Raw genomic sequence first — 22,712 nt, 5'->3', positions numbered from 1 at the left:
ACATTTCTTCCACATCCTGGAAGGGTAATTGTACAACGCATCATTGCTCTGAATCGTTAAGTATGTTGAATGGAAATGCTTCTTGAAGATATGTATTACTGGCACCAGAAGTTCTAGCGTTTGTAGCGTCTGCGGCTAAGCGGCCAATAAAATATTCCATTCAGCTGGTCCAGTGGCAATCTAACGGGGGAGTGCACTGTCTATAATACAGCATTTCATCTTTTTTTTCATATTTCTCTTAAAGCTTCTCCAATACACTACTTCTCATTCCCTAATTCTTGTTCCGAAATTCCCTTATACTGAAAATGTAATATTAAAAACTGATAATTCTATTTGATTTAGAAAAATCTACTATCTTATACTTTTTCCCAAAATTCTGAAACACATTTTCATTTAAATATTAGATATACAGGATGCGGCAGCATAACTTCCTTTTTTAAAATGCGCGCCACTCAGTTAGTTGATGTTATAGCGGAGCGCTAGTGGTCTCGTTCAAGAGGGGATACTGTAAAGTTTTGTCCCGACACGGTTCAGTCGCCATCATGCGTTGGAATAGTGAGGAGCGTGCCTTTGCCGTTGAGGTTTACTTTTCAAGCGGATGTTCGGTTATTGCAACACAGCGTGCATTTCGGAATCGCTTTAATTTAACCCCGTTGGCTCCCGCCCCAGACCGCAAATCAATTGTTACATGGGTCACTACATTCAGACAAACTGCAAGTGCGACAAAAGGAAGAACTGGAGTCCCTCGGTCCGTTAGATCACCTGAGAACATCGAAGTAGTGAGAGCGTCAATGTTGCGATCGCCACGGCGTTCTGTGCGCAAACACGCATCTGCCCTTGGACTATCCGATCGTTCTGTGAGAAGAATTCTTCGTGATGATCTTCATTTTCATCCCTATAAGATGGTGATAGTGCAGGAACTTTCAGAACGTGACTTCAATTCTCGGATGAACGCGTGTGAGCTTCTTCTTGATGTCGTTCCCGAGGGTGCTATTGTTTGTGATTTTTTTCTATGGGTTTTTTTGAAATTCCGTGTTTATGTGAACCGTCTAAGAACCCTACAAGATTTGAAGACCAATAACCAAGAAGAAATTGCCAACATAACACCTGCTATGCTAACAAGAGTCATGACAAACGCCAGAAATCGGTTTACGCAATGTATGGAGAATGGGGGACTTCACCTAACAGATTTGATCTTCAAAACAATGTAAATAAAAACTTTAGATATGTACCTACATTATAAAGAATAAATAAATATTTTCCGATGCATACAATAGTTTTTATTGAGTTTTGAGAAAAGGAGGTTATGCTGCCGCACCCTGTAGTACATGCTGGTTACATACTCCGGTAAATTTACGTTGCACGACCATTGATTCCCAAGTGAATAAACACATTGGTTGTTGCATATTATCACATAAAAACAATGGTATCAACTCACAGATTGTTATATCTAAAATGTAAATTATTAATATAAAAAAGATAAAAAAATTTCTTGTCATGTTTTCTTTTATTGTTTCGGTTTGTTTTTATTGTCCACGAAATAGTGAGTGATTCTTCTGAAAATAATATTTGAATAAAGCAGCTTCTAGGCTTGGTTCTTTTCTTACCATACAAAAGCCGCTGGAAGATTAAAATTAATTTCTTTGAAATCGCACAGCCCCAAAATAGTTTCCTCTTTTGAATTGCTTTTTTCAGAACAAACTAAAAACCTGTTCGCAAATTGCTTTCAAAGGAGAGTCCGTCGACCTAAATGACATGAACCGAATTGAATACTTGTCTGAAATCTGGCTGAAAACTCAAAAACGACAAGTTCCATTGAAAAGCTAACGAACGAGTAGAATTTAATTGCGCATTAATTCAGTGTGTTATCTAGAACAAATCGTTCATTGACCAGCATAAAGTTAAGTGAATGTTGGTAAGCGAAACTGAGCTTGAAAGTAGTTTCCCTGCAACATCCGTCACATTCGGTGGCAACTGTATCTGATAGCTGAGGGTGGAACCTTTCAATCAACTCTTTACATCGGAAAAAACTAGTTGATATAAGTATCACTATGTCAGTTTGATGCATTTCAAAAATATTTCATGACTGGCAAATTGCCAATAGTAAATTAAACCACTTTAGTAAGATTTTACATCTACGGGCACATATGTATCTATATAAACGTTATGAAATCATATCAGACATTTTTTTTGAGTTTCACTTAGAATACTTGCAAATGCTTATGCATTTATGGGTACCATGGGCTTTGAATCAATAATTTTTGAGCCCATGCACGATTAGGTTCGAGTCATATATGTTCTCTATAAATGCATATCATAAACTTACAAAATGCTTGCTTTTCGAGATGCATATCGCATAGAAACACGTTCTAGTTGGACCAGTCAAACAAAGTAGCAAGTTGCAAAAAAAAATATTAATAATTTACATAAACGTGCAGCTATAGAATGGAATGTTGAACTCCCAAGGGACTAATATATATCTTGCACTAAACTCCACAAATAAATTCAGGTGAGTAAAAGTATATGAACACTGGGCAGTAGTTCCTGGGAAAGAATGCCTGCTTGTTGTAAAAGCAATGAATATGCATGTATAGATGTCTATGGCTCACCCCTTGTTACTCAAAAGCTTCAATCCTTCGTAAATATCTTTCTGCATCTTATCATCGCAGTAAGTACGTTGGCTTGACACTATCCCAAACGAAGAACTTGGTTGGCACACAGGGCGGGGACCCATTCGCACTATGATCAGAAGGCATAAGCACCAGTGAATAGGTCACACATTAACGATGGGACGAAGATTGCATTGCTGGCTACGCCATGTAGTGGTATCTCCCAGGATGGCCTAAGGGTGGATTGCCCCAAGGGCACTTGGCAGAGAAGAATAGAGTATGAGTGCAGGCGTCTCGGAAAATCGTGAGGGGAGCTGAAGCACATTTCAGGTAACCTCGCACAATGGTCCATAGGTGTGGCTGACGCGCTATACCCAACTGAGGGGTAAATAGCAAACATAAACACAGTTTATATGTATATATAAAAACACAGGGCTTAGAGTACTATTTCCTTTTTTTTTTGTGGATTTTCCTGAATGCAGTAGGTCGTAATTTTTCACCTAGAACATCATAGGCTTAATTTTTAAGTGTTTTAAGTTTCTAAAACGTCACTCGGAAAAACACTATAAAATAAATTAATTTTATTATTCCTTAATGTTGAGAAACTTTAGACTTATATTACTGGGTTTCAATTTTAATTTTTTTTCTTTTTTCAATTTTTGCCGATTTTATCTACGCCTAAGCTTATAAACGTTCCTGCAACGAAATTTTGTATAATTTTGAATCATAAATTGGCATTTCAGGCACCAGTTGTGCCATTTTTCAGTACACTGTCAACTGTTTGCACTGGATATGTTACATTTCATCTTATGTATTAGGTTGTTGCATATGAAATGGCCGATTTCGCAATCAAGTGAAGTTAGTTGCGATTTTGTTGTATCAAACCACCACCAACTGGCGCTGCTGGTGTCGGATAATGAAGTATAAATGCTCCTACATTTAATCAAGGAGTCATTTCAGTTTTGGCCATCGTTGTGATAACAGTGAATAAAATGGAAAAAAGGATGGAAAAGAGCCGATACTTTTTCTGTATGAGTTCAAACTCGGTCATAAAGCAGCGGAGGCAACCAAGCAAAAAATTCCGGTCAGACGACGTAAACCTTCAAAGTGAGCCACGTGGACATCCAGGACCATCGATTGACAACGACGAGCTGCGTTTGATAGTCAAATCTGACACAAGTCAGTCTGTGAGAGACATTGCAGAGAAACTGGGCGTACACTATTCGACAATTTCCCGGCACTTGCAACAACTTGGAAAGGTGAAAAAGCTCGACAAATGGGTTCTGCAAGCCCTTACGGAGCATAACATGGCGTTTCGAATGGAAATTTGCAACAAAAGCGATCCTTTTTTGCGCAGAATACATGTGATGAAAAGTGGATATTATACGACAATCGACACCGATTAGCACAATGGCTAGATGCTGATGAGCCACCAAAACACAAACACAACGAAGAAGGTAATGGTGACTGTTTGGTGGTTTATAGTTGGAGTTATCCACTATTCTTTCTTGTCACGTGGAGAAACTATAAATACACAGAAATACTGTGCCAAACACGAGGAAATGCACCAAAAATTGAGTATTCAACGGCCGAGATTAGTCAACAGAAATGATGTGATACTCCCTCGCGGTACTGCACGACCTTCTCATGAATCCAGAACAACTGTTCAAAAGTTGATCAAATTGCAGTACGAGACTCTGCCTCATCGACCATATTCAGCGGACTTTTCGCCAACCGACTACCAATTTTTTAAGCATTTGGATCATTTTTTGGCGGAATAACAATTGAGGAATGAAGAGATCATCAAAATTGCCTTCGACGAGTTTATCAACCCCTGAAAATTGGACTTCTACGAAACCGGCATACATGCTCTTATATCTCGCTTGGAGAAGTGTTTTGAATCGACTGACACCTATTTTGATTAATTAAATAAATTTTTGTAAGCTTTGTAGTCGTTACAAATGTTAGTACCAAATCGGCCATTTCATGTGCAACAACCTAATACTAAGTAATACTTTAATTAAGTTAACAAGGAAACTCCAGAAATTGAGAGTTGGAATAGACCATAGGATATTGCATGTCAAGCTGCTGTCAGGTGATTATTCTCAAGGGACTCATTTACTACCTTTTTGAGCAGCTTCGACTGAATGTTGCCCACGTCATGGTTTAAACTGTTTCCCTCTTATTCCTGTAAGATTTTCAGGCTCCCTTGCGCATTTAGCTTTCCGCTGTTCCTGCATTCCCTAGCTATGTGCATGTCGTCCGATCCGTCTGTGGTGTATCGTCATTCCTCTGTGATGTGTCGTGCTCATCCTTTCATTTTTCCTGACAGTTTCCGCTCCTCTGATGAGCTTCCCCCCACGTACCCAAAACAGTTTATCTTATATGGCTACCTCACACGTTACTTTGCATATTCCGACACATGTTTCGGTCTTTGGAGGATCTTAGCCTGGTTACGTTTTGTGCAACATATTCAACTGCATCATGTCGATATTCAATTCTTTCGTTATTCTTTTATCTTCTGACGAAGCCGTTGAGTCTGCTGACAATTTTCTTCTCTTCAGTTCGATATACATAGAGATGTCAGCGACCGCAATTCTGGGTGTTTAGCTTTCTTCATAAGGCGTTCAATGATCGATGCCTGAAAGCTTTTCTTAACTCCGCTATCTATGTTGGTGTTTTTCTCCTTTTTAATTTTTTCTGAAATGAAGAACACGGTAAACAATCTGTGGATCATTTCATGGAAACGACCCTTTTTATGGGAATAGGATTGGGTCCACTTTTTCGGAATTCGTTGTGGGCGGGTTTACTAGGAATGTCAAATAGGATCCCCTTGTCTCCTCTAACAATTTTTAAATTTAGAAGGGGAAGCTCTCCATTACAAACTCCGATACGCCTTGTTCAGAGCCTCTAGCATATCTTTCACTTTATTTTTATGGACAATGGTGAAAATGACATCTATTTACCTTACCTGCGTTTTAGGAGGCAGTCCTTTGGATGGTTGATCAATCTCAATTCTATATCATCAATCGCTCTGACACGAAGATTAACTGAAATATAGCCGAATAGAGGTGGGATTGAAAGCTGGGACATGAAATTTTTTAACCGACGTATAGTCACTTGACGGATTGCGGACAAAATTTATATAAATACCTCCTTGTCATCGGAGAACTGTCAATTTATAAACCACTGGAATATTTATTCAGAGTACGTTTATACACAGTATAGCCATAAGTTCTGTCAATCAAACAAATCTTGATTTCTCACGAAGTAATAATCCAAATCTTTCAAACGAAAAAACAATATTCAAAATGGCCGCCGCCAACAGCTATACAGGCCCGAAGTCTGTGAGGCCATGCATCGATCGTTTCACGCATGGTATGAAGCGGCATTTCTCGAATTACACGCACGATGCTGGCCGTCAAACTCTCCAAATCGGTGTTCGGAGTTCGATCGCAGGCAGTCTCCTCTAACTTAGCCTAAAGGCTGTAGTCCAGAAGATTCAAATCTGGGCTTCCTGAGGGCCATCTATTTGAATTATGAAGTCGGGAATATTCACCGCTAACCACTGCTGAATTATCTTGCCTTTGTGAGCGGGGGCTGAGTTCTGCTGGAAGAACCAAAGCTTTACAGCGAATAGAGATTCACTAAATGGCTCAACTACATCCTCTAACATCTTTTGGTATACGCTCGCATTGGTTTTAAGGCCGGCCTCGCAGCAATGAATATCAGTTACTCCGGGATATGAGACGTCCCACTATACCATGACAGAAGTCAGATGGTGACGATGTTGGACTCCCGGAGCATTTTCTTTAGTTTCATAACAATTGTGAGCACATACTCGATCATTTTGTCGGTTGAATTTTTCCTCGATAGTAAACATTTTTTCATCAGAAAATAGAATTTTGCGATATTTTTTACCGGGAAATCTTTGGAGAAGAGTAGCACACCGAGTTCGCCATATATCCTTCAGTTTTGGCGTTAACATATGGCTAACACGCCGCCAGTACGCACTGGCGAGAGAGATTTTCTCGTGAAATACGACTCATACTTCGCGTTGAAACGCCCTTTTCCGCCGACATTTGTTTCCGCTTGCGGAGAGGATTGCGTCGAACACGCTTACGCACAGCTTGCACGACATTTGGGCTACGTACGGAGCGCGGCGCCCCTCCCGCGGCCAGTCAACCACATCAGCTGTTTCGCAGTATCGAGCTAATGTCCTAAAAACGAATCGTTCGTTTATCGGCAGCTTTTTTTAACAAATTACGAATCTTTTCGGCGTATTCCAACATTGGTGCAACGCAATAATTGCGATTCTTTTTTCGTAGTTACCGAACTTCATCGGGTTGTCATTCACGCGCTACTAATCTTCGGAACCTGAAAGCCTGACAGAAGTGGGGTATAGTTAGGTACTCTCCGCACGCAGTGTTACCAGTTTCGGCGGCATAAGATTTCTCTACGCATTGACTGACAGAACTTATGGCTATACTATGTACACACTTTAGTATATCAATATATTACGCACGACATGCTGCTCACTCTGTGAGGGCCTTTGCTATACTCAGCCTATGTCCAGAATCTTGGTAAAATATCAAGTTGTCCGTTGACGCCGCCTATGGATTTAAAGTATCGATTCCTGGATATGAAGTAGCTTTCACTCATACAAAGGGTAGCTAACTTCATATATTGTTGTACCTTTCTTCTCCATTCCCATGATATTCATCGATATTAATTAGTATTTCCTCTAAATATGCCAGTGCTTCCTTTATTGATATACTAGGGAAGAGGGCTTTAATTTCCAATGAAATCGGATTTTGCTATTGCCCCTCTTTGGCTTCCCATTCTTCTGCCTGTTCCGTAAATGATGTAGGAGAAGTTAGTAGCAGGTATTATTTTTTCTTTACTCCCTTCGCCATTACGACCCCTATACGGGGGTTCCGTCACTTTAAGCAGTATCCTCTGCACAACTCTATTGTGGAAAAGCGCTCAGAAGATGCTGCATTTTGCTCTATTCTGTGCAAGTCGGAAACCATCATTGTTTTCCACTCTCAAAATGGAGATGATGCTCTACAGTTTCATGATATGATTGAATTTCAATTTATCAAGGAAAGCATCTTCAGAAATTTTTGATTCAATTCGAATACCAAACCTTCCCGACATTCATGAGCTTTACCCTCCAGAGTCCGAAGTCCATGCTCAGGTACTGTTCACCCAACATGCTCATGATATCCCCTGCTTTTCCTTCGAGGGACAGTTATCCAACATCCGATATGTTCCACCCTGCTCAGTTCGGTATTCACAGTAGTGAAATTGGGCCGACCGCCAGAATTCAAAGCCGAGATTACCAGCTGGAGCTACTTTAAGGCAGCCTCATCAGTGTACTCTAAATGGTGGAGCCCATCGCGAAAACATTGATTGATAAAACTTGGTTTCTTTCCAGACTTCAGGATTCTTTGCCACAGACATTCCCAAAGGATGATAAATTGTCCCTCTGACATTTTACCGTCCTTGGAGGAAACCCCCAGGCAGCGTTGCCCACCGCATATGTGTGGGTCTTATGCTTCTTGCGCGCATTATTACTGACAGAGGAGGCTAGTGCATCCAGTATGGGTCTCATCAGGGTTACCAATTTTTCCCCACCTTCCGCCGAAGATTCCGCTGCCTTGGTAGTGCAGTCACATCCATGTCCTCATTCCCAAAGTGCTTCACCTTCTTCCGTAGTTCCTTCCTCTGCCGTCGGCTTAAAGACTTCCTAGGTTCACGGTATTCGGGCCGCTTCTATTTTCATATACCGGTGTTAAACCAGTAGTGTCCATATCACCAGTTTTCCCTTCTTCCGCTATTCCTGGTAGAGATGAAGAAGAAGTTTCTGATAGGCAGGGGTTAGCCTTTAATCCTCCTTTCTTTGTGGCTGAAGTTTCCTTCTGCCGAGCCGCTCTTTTCCGCTTACGGGTTTAATGGGGTGTAGTAGAACAGACAGGTCGGCCGTAGTCGGATTTCTAGTTTCTCCAAAGGTGAGAGTTGACGTATTTTCCTTTCTGGCTGGCGGCGTCGTAGGTACTAAATCCAGGTTTTCAAATTTCGTTGGAAAGCATGCATTCTATATTTTTCTCTGTAAGGGATTTAAATTTGGTCCGAACTCCAAAATCCGCGCCTCAGTCAGGACCTGATTATTCATGATTGCAGGTGGATTCCTAGTCTATGCTTTCTTACTACTCAAATCAATAGCTTCCGTATTCATTTTTTTTTGGAGACCCTTAGTCCCACTACCGGTTCTCTCGCCCCGACAAAGTGGTGTCCGAGGAAGATCCTTATTGATGAAGGAACAGTTGATTCCCCAAGTATTTGTGATCCACGGTCATGTGAGAAGCCCAATAAAAAGGATTATATCCGGTTACCATCTCTGGATATTACTTGGCTGTAACTTCCGCTGGGAATAACATATTCCAGTTACCTTTCGGGGTGATTTAACTCTATGTTACCATTCAAGATATGGCTAATCGTGTCTGATTTCCTTCACATTGTTAGACTTCACCTAATACCTCCATTGTGTTATCTAATAACACGTAGGTGTGCACATATCAAAGTCTCCGAGGAATTCAAATAATGCATTTTATGCGTACATGAATCAATAATTCATTTTAACACTACAAGTACCACACAAAAGATACGTAAGTGGTATGACCTGTGCGTGGCAATCATTTTCGCTAAAGATAAGCCAAACCACAATTCGTCAATTCCAGTCATTCCGGTTTACGCTGAAACTTTGAAAGGGCCAAATCCTCAACATCAATATGTCATGCAAACATAATTTCGATCGCATTCATATTCATTGGATTTGCGCCTTGAACGAAATTTTAAGGACATGACTAATGGCCATAATCGCGCTGATCTAACCGGCCATATTTGGCCGGACTATAACCTGGGGACAATTCATTAACTTCCAGTTTTTGGTTAATATGCGTTGCCCATATTATATTTTACTGCCTCGCAAGCAATTTGTTGTAATTGATCTAAATTGAAAAGGTGTAACGACTACTAGCCGATATGAGCGGACACGAAACGTCGATCTCGTGATGAAGTATGAGATCGAAATCGATTATAAGGTTATGAGGGGGAACGTGCCTAGGTGTTTAGATTACACACATGTTCGCTTGCTCTATGATTTTCGATCTTGTACTTGATACCATAAGCTAAAAGTTACCAGATGATTCCCATAGAGTTGATGCTGTGGGTGTTTTGTTTTTCCAATTTGCATATGGGGTTCTACGTTGGTAATTAAGTTGCACTGACTTTAGATCGCGAAACAGATGGAAGAGGTGGTCAGGGTTACGGATTTTCGACAACTCTGTTTCGTTTTCTCTTAACATTAGCATTGTGGTTTTAGCAGAAATTAGGGGCTAAAAGCTTATCCAACAGAAACCTGCGTGTGCAGCAATCTGAAGTATTTAGATATCAATCACTTCTAGATAGGGTGGGTAGGTATCAGTGCTCTCTACGAGGAGCCCAATTTGCGCCTTGATGAACCGTTTTGATGCTACAAACTCCTAAGACCGTTACTGTTGTTATGAGAGCAGGTAGGCACAATCCAGCCGATTCAGATCTTCGGAGCAAGCCCGTAGCATTCATAAAGTAAAGCATCTCTCCCACCCTGCAGCAAGAAATCTCTCTGAGGTCCCCAAGAATGGTTCACCCAATGTTCGTTGACTGACTCCAGCTAAAACCGGGCAATCGCAAAGAAAGTGCCTAACGGGGTCTCCCCCCTTCTCCGCAGCTTCGGCAATGCGAATTGTAGGGTATACTGAGCATGGCAACATGGTCCCTTATGGGCCAGTGCCCTGTGTAGATCACTATACTCTTAAATGCATTTGCAGGCGTCTGGAGGAGGAACTCTCGTTAACGGGCTATGTTATAAGCGGACCAAATCCTCCTTGACTTGGCACAGGTAGTAAGCCATCTAAGGCCCGTGGCTACTAAGAAGTGTGAGTAGATTCCGCCCTTGACAGCCACCAGCGAGACTTCGACTGTACCCGCCGAAGGGCTGCTAAGAACAGAACCCCGCCTGGCCAGTCCATCAGCCCGCTCATTCCCCTCTATGTTCCTATGCCCAGGAACCCAGAGGAAGGTGACCTTGAGCTTGCCGTTAAAACTATTCAACATGCTTCTCCACTGCCCCAACAGCCTGGATGATGTCGTCCCTGAGTACAATGCCTTAATGGCCGCTTGGCTTTCGGTCAGGATGACTATGTTATGTTTGGGGCGAAATCTGGGAGACCATATGACTCTGATATACTGTGCATTCTGTGTATTCGAGAAAACCCCCCGAGTCCACACCTTGCAGCCTATAGGCACATCTTTCGCAACGCTCTTTCCATAATGTCGCTCATAACGAACGGAAACATCCTTTCAATATTCGTAAAATTTCGTCCGTCACTATTAACCAGAGCACCGGAGAGATGGCGCTACCCTGGGGCGTGCCTCAGCTCTGGTCAAGTGATTGTCGTCCAGATCCGAATGGATTATCCTGGTACTTTCCATGAATATAATCCAATGCGTAAGATACCCCTGCAATCCAATATTGATCAAGGCTTCCTTGATGGCGTTGGTACTAACGTTGTTGAATGCTCACTCTACACATACAGAAGGCAGCTAGGGTATACTGCTTGTACTGCAGTGACCGCTCAGTCGTACCAAATACCTCGTGGAGAGTGGTTTCTGTGGATCTGGCTTTGAGGCAGTCATCGCAGTTCAAATCTCACTGGTAGCAGTGGGATGTATATCGTGGTTTGACGTCGGATACCAGTCGACTCAGCTGTGAATGAGGGGTAATAATCTTGGACGAGCGCAATGCTGACCACATTGCCTCCTACAGAATACTGTAATCCTGTAGTGTACTGATATGGTCTTGAATGAAGTGCTCTAACACAGTTCAAGGCCCTGATCCAATATGGATTGTAGCGCCAATGATTATTATTATTATTACGTTGGGACTTAGAGAAAGGCGTTCTCTTCATAATCGCCTTCGTCCCTGTCCAGGACGCACTCTAAGGTCTTCAACACGAAAGAGGTGACGTTGATTGGCCGCGACTGCTCGCGGCATGAAAGCCACTCGTGCGTATTTCCAGAACTGTGGTACATACACTAAATAGATACAGCTCCGTAAACGTCAACAAGCCACGGCATAACCCTTTCTTGCTGGAGATTTATATGTGGAGAAGCTGTTTATATCCCAGCCGATCTTATCCTGACTAGGATGGCCACTAACTCTCCGAGCAAGGCTCTGACTTACAGTCCTCCTCGTTGGCGAGAAAGTGTGTCTGAACCAGCAGCTCCAATATTTCAGCAGAAGATTCCATCCAGGAGCTTTACGACTTTTTAAGAAAGGAGGGGATCTGATGGGTAGAATCGTGGGGAGCCTCGTGGATTCGCTGATGCTTTCGATGTTCTGGAAATAATCCAACCAACACTGCTTCTTGGCGGTCTTAATGGCAGACTTGTATAATACTTCTTCAGGCAGTCCTTGTATGGCTGCCAATATTTATGCCTGTAACGATTTCCCTAGTAAGCTTCCTGAAGCGAGAGAGATCTTTATTCCACCTCGGTGGCAGTATCTTTTTGCTGTACTTAGTAGGGCACGAGTCTTTAAAGGCCTTTGACTCCAGTTCGTCAATCTTGGCAATCTTGCCAATTTGCACACCGGAGAGTTTGTTCTTAACTATTTGACCAAACTTTCTTTAGTCGATCCTCCTGAGGTGTCTGACGGATTTGGAGACCTCTGTGGCGAGATCTAGATTGAAAAGTATCCAACTGTGATCTGAGAAGGATTTCTGGTCAGACACTTTCCAGTTCTCCACTCTAAGAATCCCATCGTCGGTTATTAGGGTAATATCAAGGACCACTTCCCAACCGTCACAGTTCTCCGAGCAGGAGAAATGGAAGGTCGGTGCACTGCTCCTGTTACACACCGATAGGTTAATAATAACATCAAAGAATGACTCACCTCTATCATTGATTTCCGGGCTGTCTCAAAGCGTAAGCCTTGGCGTCGCAGACTATCAATAGGTTTGCCTTCTTTGTTTCTATGGGACGCGTCAAATGTTGTAGTTCTTCTGGCGGAGCTGATCGGTCGTGAGCCATGTAAGCCAAGGGAGGAGTACACATGTTGTCTACCCCCGTCTGCTCCATTTTGACCACGACAGGTCACTGGAATTCAGGTTCGGACACAGGAAAGCGTGCGGACTCTTTTTCGCGAGTGTACATGCTCTAGGTCTATCCTGATCACCGTCTCCTGTGCTATGGAGTAAATTAAAATATTTGCTTTGGAGCGCTTTGATGGTTGGGTCGCCTCCGAACCAAGGCTCCTGTATTAGTGCGATGTCGATGTCCTCCTCAAAGAGGAAAACTAGCAGATTGGCCGCGGCGCACTTCAAGTGCTGCAGATTCATCTGTGTTGTCCTCAGCACGATCTGCTTGCACGGAGGTTCATCTGCTCCCCTCGGACCGTCGATCCTTATCTCCTCGAACAACTCGTTGGCGGGGTCAATTGAATCCAGGTCGTCGAACACTTTTACTTTTGCATTCCTGACTCCGAAAAGCCCTTTAAAGTCGACCTTTTCCAGTGCCTCCAGGCACTCTCCGTTTATACAGAGTAGAAAAGGTTGGCTCTGAGTGTAATTACGGGGGATTTCTAGCGATTAGACTATTTGAAGTAATTGAAACTTGCTTTTTTCTATTCGCTGGTGTTATTTATTGGTCTTGTTATGAGGAGGACTAGTTTGCACTGATGAAGGAAACAAGTGGTTCCCGAAATATCGGAATTTGCAAGAACAATAAATAACACTAGCAAATAGAAAAAAGGATGTTTTAATTATTTCAAAGGTTGGCTGTTTCTTTGGGGTTCCTCCTCCTTGATAACAACCCAATCATCCAAGAAAATCCTGGGGTTTTGAAGGCGCAAGGATTGGACAAGCTTGTCCTTATCCATGCGGATCTTCGGCAAACAGATGCGAGCAACCGGTCTCCTAGGAGTCTCCTCGTAGGAGATGACTTTAAGCTTTACGGTCTTCCAGGCGTCGCTGATTTTAACAACGCACGAACTGAGAATGTCCTTGGGGAATTGGTCCTCGCAAGCTATAATGTGGAACCCACGAACCACCTAAGAGGAATCAGATCATGTATTCACCTTTGGGGTCCATCAGATGGTCGATGATCATCTCCGACAGTCTGACCTCAACACTGGACAACACCTCCGGCGCTAGCTTGCCACTAGCGGAATTGCCATCGGTCAGCGCCACACGTAAGTGATTCCTAGCCACGTCGCTGAAGGGTTTCGTAATTCGTCGCTCGCCGGCTGCCTGTTGCCGCATCTAGATATTGCTTAGCGTCCAAGCTCTTGCCCACATTGCTTTGCTTGTGATCTTGTTTGACGTCGTCCTGAGATCGACTGCATTTGAGGGCGGTGGACTTCGCCTTGTGCTAGTCAGCCAGGCGTTTGCTGTTGTATTCCTCAACAAACGCCTCTTATTTAGCGAAGCCTTTTTCATCCCGATCGTCGACGGTGTCGGCCTCCTTATTCTTAGCAATCTTCCTGAGAATATGAATGGCCTTTTGGTACTGGCTCTCGACCGGGACACCAGTGGACCTTCGCTTTTTATTCGGTTTCCGGCGAACGACGTTCTTGTTGGTCTTTGCTTTTGAGGGATCCTCCGACGTCAAGGGTTTCGTGGTACGAGTGCTATGTCTGATACTCGCTACAGACAGCTTAACAGCGGTGGATTCCAGACTGGAAAAAAATTAGTCCGTCTGCCGATTCGCTTCGGGAGGTCTCTGCTGTTGGCTTCAGCATAGCGATGCTACGGCTGGCACCGGGTGTGCTGCTCTCAACGGCTACTGTCTCCTGGCTGGATGCCTGCTTCTCGTCCTCCGATGATGCGTCTGGCATCACCATGTCTTGATCGCACGAGTTGTCCAGAAAAAATGTTCACCTTAGCTAGCGCGGCCATCAAAATAAATGTCTTATTTGAAACTGAAGGTGCCCAAGGCATTCGGAGTTCGCATATTAAAGATCAAGCTCCGCATTGGCCACGCAGCCCTCGGCATATGCTATTCCACCTTGGCTCGGGGTCTTATTAGCACCTTCTCCGGGCTATTGCTTGGACTCCGGGGCTTTTGCTTCGGCTCCCCATGCCAGATCCACTTGCCCCTAACATATAACCAGCAGATAAGCAGGTTCTCGTCAGTTGGATAAGCCTACTCCTAGCCCGACCCTACACACTCTTGGCCCATCTGAAGCCGGTTTCCAGCGGCCTTCGCGAGGAGGTCGTGTGAAGACTAGTCGAATTATGCAGCTTTAACCTGAAGCATATTCAGTTCAGGCCGCTCACATATAGATAAGTTACTGGCTTTCTTATGGTGATGTGCAGCCCTGTGACTTTCCCTTGAATTGATCAAATCGTGTTATCCGTTCACTATGTATACATAAATCTGAAAGTCAAAGAGTCGTTAACATACACGGAAGACATTCTCGCCAATTCCGAATATCTTCAATCAGTGGTAAAAGTGCTCGTCATCTGAAAGATTCTCAGCATTGATCGCCCAATCAAATCTAAAAAGTTTAGGGCAATTTACACAAAAATTTTACATGGCTTGAGTAAACATTTTATTACAGAAGCCGCACTCAATGGAATCTCAACAAAGATAGCCGGTTTAACATCTAAACAGCATTCTCCATCCCTGAGATCTTTCTATCTGTTAATGATCATCGCTCAAAGATGTACTTTATTACCTTCAATGGATCTTTCCTCGAGTTCTGTGAAAGTTTCTCATGTTGACACAACTTTTGCTGTTTCCGGGAATCTTAACTTTTGTTTATTTTGTAGAATTAGATGAAAAGGTGTAAATTATAACTGGTGAATCTGCTCACAGAAGATCGTTAAGACTCCATTGTGATGTTACTAAGATTTTCCCACACCTAATTGACTTGTTTTTCTAACGAAACATGTCACAGGAATATGATAAATGGCGTACTGTCGTTCAAGCTCAGACGCATTGTCAACTGAACATGGAGTAGATACGCTAAACAGCAACAACCATTAAACAGATATTAATTATGAATGGAGCAGACATTGTTGCTTTGAGATATTTCTAGCAAAAACTTTCGTCTATGATTAATGACAGGCATTACATTTTGCATGACACTTTCTGGGTATCTGTGAACAGTGGGGAATGCGGTCACGAATCCACTTAAGAAATATATTTCAATCGGTGCGTACTGAAATGTTCAGGTCTCTCTCAGGTTATCTCTGAATTTAAGATTGCGCTCATATTTAGGAGAAAAATGATCTGTGATTCAATATTTTGAAATCCGAGATAAGAACTCCTCGACATGCCTCGATATCCTCAACTATTCTCCTGTATTTAGCTCTAAGCAAAACCAGTTGTCGGTAATTGATGAATCGAATTTCTCGATTTGGGATCTATCCATTGCCACTTCAGATTCCGCCGATGCTTGGCACCTTCATATGACATCTTGATCATTTTATTGATAGTCATTAGCTGCCATTGGTTGATAGTCGTAGATTTTTCTGGAATGTTTCACAGAACTTTGCAGGTGTACACTCTCCCATATGAAGGGTCATCTGTCTGTCTTTTTTTTATGGATAGAGTTGGAAATCTCAGAAAAACACTGCCCCGCCAGGTTGCAGCAATGTGTGGTAGTCTCACCCACTAAAACCACCCCACTTCCTCCTTCTTCCTTCCCCGCGGAACCGTCGCACAGCATTTTTTCGCGGGGATGACTGCGCTTTAAGCGGCTGAACCTTTCATTCTTCGCATCCTCCTTGCGCGCTCCGCTTTTCCAAGTTCCGCCTGCATACTTTTGACTGTGGAATTACATAAGTTTTACCTCAAACTTCAGCATTTCCTTGACAATGTTCAAAGAGTCTTCCATGCTCCTCCTCTCTGAACAAAATCGTGGGCAGTGGAACATTACATGCTCCGGGTCCTCAGACCTCAGACCGCCTCCGTTCTTTCTTCCAGAAAGTCAATCTGAACCAAGCATTTATGGCACTAATGGTTTCGTTAGGGTACACTTCAACGTCTTCAGGTTGTTTCATGATGACAACTACGGCTACATCATCTGCCAAAACAATTATCGTGGCCTCGTTTGGCACCGAAAGAACAAGAACCCCATTGTATATCATGTTTCACAGGAGAGGACCCAACTCTGAGCCCTGGGGTACAGCTGCTGTGTCGATGTACTGCTTGGATCCCTCGTCCATATCGAGCCAAAGTATCGTCTCCAAGACATAACTTTTGAGGAGCTTTGTCAAATAACTGGGGCCATCAGAGTGAGAGAACTTGTTTGCACTGATGAAGGGAACAAGTGGTTCCCGAAATATCGGTATTTGCAAGAATAAATACCCACACCAACGAAAAAGAAACAACAAGTTTTTATTATTTCAACTGGGGCCAGTTTTAGCCAGTGAGCTTTTTATCTGGCTGAATTGAACACATTTTTGATCTCCAATGTAACCGCGGCATAGCCTTTATTAGACGACATCGCATCTCGAGGTAGCTTCAAAAGAACATCTACGGCGTCGATCGTTGAGTAGGCTTGTCTAAATTTAAATTATCGCTCCGAAAGTCCATCCTTAAATTCAATGAAAGGTAGAGGTTTATTGTAGATGGCCTTTTCGATCATCTTGCCTACCGTGTCGATAAGACAAATCGGGCTATATAATTGTGGATATCCTGGTTGCTTATTAGATTTCTGGAGCAAAACTAGATTTTGCCCCTTCTACCCAGCGGAGAAAGCTCCTTCTAACATGCATGTTTCAAGTACGCTGATAAAGTAGTCGGGTCTGGTCTTAACAGCGGATTTTAGGAATTTTATTGGGAACAGCATCCAAACCGGGAGTTTTTTTATCACCATTTCTCCGGCAAATCTGATCAAATTCCTCCTCAGCTATGGTATGATGTTGATGTCCAATGCTTACTTATATCTTTTGCGCTCCACTTTATCCGGAAGGAAGAGCGCCATCACGTTATCGAGCATAAAATGCGGGCAGTTCACTTATGGTGTTTGCTCTCTCATCTACGTTGTTCTCCAGGGGCTTTCCTTTGCCTCTGTCGTATAGCCTGCTTAAGCCTACCTTGAAGGTTCATATATGTATACTTGCCAGTTCTTGTTGAAGTCTAGTCTTCCTCTAAATCATTGGCAGATCTTTCTAGCTTGAAAACCTGCAACCCGCAACTGCACGTTTTCGTCATTCCACCAATGGTTTGACCGCCTTGTTGCGAGGACTCGCCGCCATGGCATAGCATCATTTGCTCTACCTTTTCTGAAGCCGGAATCACCGGGATTGTAGCCTCCTGATAGCATCTCTATGAATGCATTCTCTTCAAAGGTTTTCATGGGTCAGTCCTGGTTTCCAGTCCGCGGGAACGCTTTGAGTATAATGGTCACTGATACATGCCATTCTCCTCGCCAATGTAGTACTTACATTTGTCAAATCGGCTTTTGAGCCCAACCCTGTCTCGTGAAAAGTGGACACACGTCCCTTGTTTACATGCACCAAGTCTAGTTCCGCGAAAGTATCGAGCAGGATACGCCCCTGGTGTTCGTGGTTCGACTGACCCAATTCTCAGCCCACCCGTTGAAACCACCCGCAATGATCTTGGGGTTTCGACTTCTTGCATCCTAGAACAACATACATACCTAGCAGTCGCTCGAATCTTGCTATCTTCGCGCTTAGTAGAGCATAGCAGCTATATATATAGATGCTAGCTATTTTTGCCCAGACGTATTCAACTTCTCGAACCTCTTAAACTTTTTGAATGGCTTAATTTCCACACGCTCATATTGCCGTTTTGCCAGTTACATCTGTAACCCAGGCACTACTCTTATTGTTGTGAGAAGACTCACTGATTATGACAGCTTCAATCCCCTTTTTATCGATGGTCTGTGAGAGTAGGCCTTGCACTGCTTCACAGTGGTTGAGGTTGATTTGTATCAAACTCATTTCTTTACGGCATCCAAGGCCCTCCCACCCCCATTGGGCATCTGCTACTACATGCAACGCGCCGACAAAGTATACATTCAGGCTCAGCCTTGCATTCCATGAATATATGACCTTCTCCCCATATCTTCTGCATCTTTTTTACCTGTCACAGTCACCGGTGCATTTCACCGCTATGCCGCCGAATCATCTAAATGAGCGCTTAAGGACACATATTCCCTGAATCGGCAACCAACTCAACCTATGTTTACTATACCAGCAGCCAGCGTTTAGACCGCTGCTTCAGTTGGTAAGCTTTTAGCTGCCGCTTGGATGCATTCGCTGCCTTCCTCAGTTCTCTGCTTGCGTAATCTGACAAACCGAGTGGTCCAAACTGCTTCTCTAAAGCTTCTCGGATACCCCCTTGGTAGTGATTTCATCAATGTCTATACATTGTATTACAATTTCATGTTTTCTGGCTCGTACTTGTGTCTCTTCCTCTAAAGACTACTCTACCTTGCCGAGGAAATTTTCAGCTCTTTTGCCTGGAGACTTCTTCAGCTCCAGCATCAAATCTCCTTTTTGAGAGCGTCTGATTTGGCTGATGCTTCCTCCAAGGCCCATCAGCTCGGGATCGGATTTCACCTTCTGGACGAGATCGGCATATATCATATCACTTTTTGTCGAGATGGTAATTAATTAGGGCCGTAATCCTCCTTTATGTATCGCACTTTTCTTTCCGCAATATTGGGTCATGCTTCCTTGATTTCTTTTCGGGGCTTTGTTTACTTCTTTTAAATTGCTCTCCTTCTTCTTGGATGCAAGACCAGTCTTACATGTTCTCTAATTCAACCGCATGCTCACAAAACCTCCTCACATGTAGGGCCGGCTTCCTATACATTATTGTTAAGGTTTCTATATGGTCTGCTTATTATAGCCGCCTGCACTTCCTATTCGTAGGTGGTCTGCGAGAGTAGGTCTTGAACGACTCAACAATGATTGAGGGTGATTTTGATCAAATTCATTTTCCCCCTGCATTTAGCGCGTTTTTTGAGCTCAGGGCAATCGCTGCTTCCGCCGGTATGCCCGCTGTGCAGGCCCTCTTTTTCAACACACAGCACGCATTTGGGGTCTCTGTTACATTCTTGGACTATGTAACCGGTTTCCCCATATCGTTTACATCGGTCAGACAGATCAACCGCGCTTATACATGCCAAATCTCCGTACAAAAGATACTTGAAGCATCACCTCAAAGAGATTCGCTCTCTAAGGTGACAGACTATTCATCCAATACGGACCTTCCTAACATCCAGCAGCAAGCACGCTGCCTCTGCTGGTAGGCGGAGAATCGTCGACTGTGTGCTTCCATTCCCCTTTCTGGGGTTGCCCTGCTAAGGCAGTGAGGATTTCTGCCTTAGTAGTGACCCCGTCAAGGTCCTGTGTAGTAATCTCATGCTTTTGAGCACGCACCGCAGTACATTCTCCAAGCAAATTTGTTACTTTGATGCTCTCTTCCGAATTTTTCAGCACCAGCATCAGGCCCACTTTTGATTCCAGGTTTTTGAGACCAGGGTCAGGTTCTTAGGACATCCGCATAGGGCATACTAACAATGCTTGAAAAAATATTCACCTCGAGATGATCCTCATTATTTTCTTCTTCTTTTTAGGCTTTTCTGGATCAGCCTTGGTCGAACTGTCGCATACCTTTTGATTGGACATCGGCTCACTTGGCGGCGCTAGAAGCTTAGGCGCTATTTTCCTACCTACCGAGGTTCTAGGCACTTGTTTTTTGGGAACCTGCTGATTTTCTGGTGTTGCTTTTTTCAAGCCTTCTCTTTTCTCTGCTCATCCACGAATAGGGTCCCCGTTAGGGGTCCCCTAAGTTGACTACGTTACCGTCGAAGCAGCAATTTTAGGGCTCTTCTTTGTTCTTTTTTGCATCTTTCTGCAATTTGTTGTATAGAACCGCGAAGGTTCTCACGATATACTTTATTGCTTGGTGCACGTTGTATTTTTCTTGGAAAAAAATCTGCAGCAATTTATGCTGCAAGCAAAATGAAGGATGATTCTTCCCGGTCGGACTTCTGCTCTACTGCCTTTTTCTTTAGAGTGATCTCCATTATTCTATTCGCACATTTTGGGACGTTTGATAATGGAGGATCGTTGAAATTCTCCTGAAAGGATCCGCCTTCCCTAACTCGTTGGGTATCACTACAACCTTTGATGTACACTTTTCTTCCCTGCGCGTTGTTATGGGTGTACCAGGGAGCGATGTGCTCGGAGTGTCACTGTGGAAGACGTTATCCTATTATCCTCATGATTTCGTGCGTCCAAAACAGGAACACCCTATGATTAGGTTTGGGGGTTGGAATACGAAATTTTGGACATAGGGCCTTGGGTATATTTGGAAGTTTGCACCGTATGAATACGCCATTCAATTTCTTCATCCTGTGAAGTTATAGAGACGTCCCTCATCATGCCATCATCAATTTTCATCATACGCAAAGAGTAGAACTCAAAAGAGCCCGAGCGACGCGGTGGGGAGATGGGAGGAAGACGAAATTGGTTGTGTGTAAAGGGCAAAAGAAGGAATATTACAATGCCTACAAATAAGTTCTGTCGGTTTCTTTTTTTAAATTTGAAGCTTTATTGTGAAAAATTGGTTATACATTCATTGTTCAAAGTATTGCCCATCGCTAGCCACAACTTTCTTCCATCTTTCAGGCAATTCATAGATACCATCGCGCCAAAAATTGACCGGCTTGGCCGCTATCCACTCATCGAGCCATTTTTTGAGTTCGTCGTAATTGGAGAAGTGCTGGTCAGCCAGGCCATGCTGCATCGACCAGGACAAATAGTAATAAAAAGGAGCAATGTCTGGAGAGTACGGCGGGTGGGGTAGGACTTCCCATTTCAACGTTTCTAGATATGTTTTAACGGGCTGTGCAACATGTGGACGAGCATTGCCATGTTGCAAAATAACTTTATCATGCCTTTGCTGGTATTGCGGCCGTTTTTTCATGAGTTCGGGGCTCAAACGCATCATTTGACGTCGGTAGAGTTTGCCCGTGACCGTTTCGTTCGGTTTTAGCAGCTCATAGTATACCACACCCAGCTGGTCCCACCATATACACAGCATGATCTTCTCACCATGAATATTCGCTTTGGCCGTCGATGATGAGGCATGGCCGGGGTATCCCCACGTTGCCCCACGCTTGGGATTATCGTAATGGATCCACTTTTCATTGGTAGTAACTATTCGATGCAAAAAACCCTTCCTTTCTTGTCGTTGGAGCAGTTGTTCGCACGTGAAAAAACGGCGTTCGACGTCTCTTGGCTTCAGTTCATAGGGAACCCAATTTCCGACCTTTCGGATCATTCCCATTGCTTTTAAACGGTGGGAAATGGCTTACTGAGTGACTCCAAGTGTTTTTTCAAGTTCTTCTTGCGTTTGCGATGGATCTTGGTCGAGCAATGCCTCTAATTCTTCATCTTCAAAAATTGTTGGCCGTCCGGCGCGCTCTTCGTCTTCCAAGTCAAAATTGCCACTTTTAAACCGTCCAAACTACCTCTGACACGTTCGCTCAGATAGAGCATGGTCACCATAAACTTCCACCAAAATGCGATGACTTTCGGTTGCTTTTTTCTTCATATTGAAATAATGAAGTAGAACTCCCCGCAAAAACACATTATTTGGTACAAAATTCGCCATTTTCGTTGATGAAAAAAGTATTGTTGTTTACACTTCAATTAAATAATTTATACTGACGTTTGTGCCTATTGACAGTAGCTTTCCGATGAATGTTTGGAAATGTGGATCAATGGAATAAAAAACAAGCTACGCCATCTATTGTTAAAACCGACAGAACTTATTTGTAGGCCTTATAGGTTTGCTATCAAATGAGCGAAGATATAGCCTGAAAGGACCATAATCTAAAGACTTCTGAATGACTGAAGACAAAAAATGTCTAGCTCTTAAGTTACACCAATCAAGGAATGGATAGAAGATCGAACCTTACAAGATGGGATAAGAATGAGGCTGGTTGTTTGTCGGTTCCAATCGGGTAGTATCCCAGTGGCAAGATATCAGAGGAACGATTTTATT

The 22,712-nt window shown here is 43.3% G+C and overlaps 1 protein-coding gene and 1 long non-coding RNA gene across 3 annotated transcripts in view; one reads left to right on the top strand and one right to left on the bottom strand.

Moving 5' to 3' along the window:
• Positions 1-22,712, top strand: part of LOC119646290 (angiopoietin-related protein 2-like) — a 407,175-nt gene that overhangs the window by 299,879 nt on the left and 84,584 nt on the right. The gene's annotated exons all lie outside the window — the stretch shown is intronic.
• Positions 1,413-15,600, bottom strand: LOC119646291. The gene is made up of 3 exons (XR_005248717.1): positions 15,394-15,600; positions 1,608-1,746; positions 1,413-1,556 (listed from the first exon to the last, which is right to left on the bottom strand). It is a non-coding gene; the product is annotated as an uncharacterized LOC119646291 (long non-coding RNA).

Source organism: Hermetia illucens, chromosome 1 (assembly GCF_905115235.1).
Source record: "Hermetia illucens chromosome 1, iHerIll2.2.curated.20191125, whole genome shotgun sequence".
NCBI lineage: Eukaryota > Metazoa > Arthropoda > Insecta > Diptera > Stratiomyidae > Hermetia > Hermetia illucens.
This window is presented reverse-complemented; position numbering and strand designations above follow the sequence as displayed.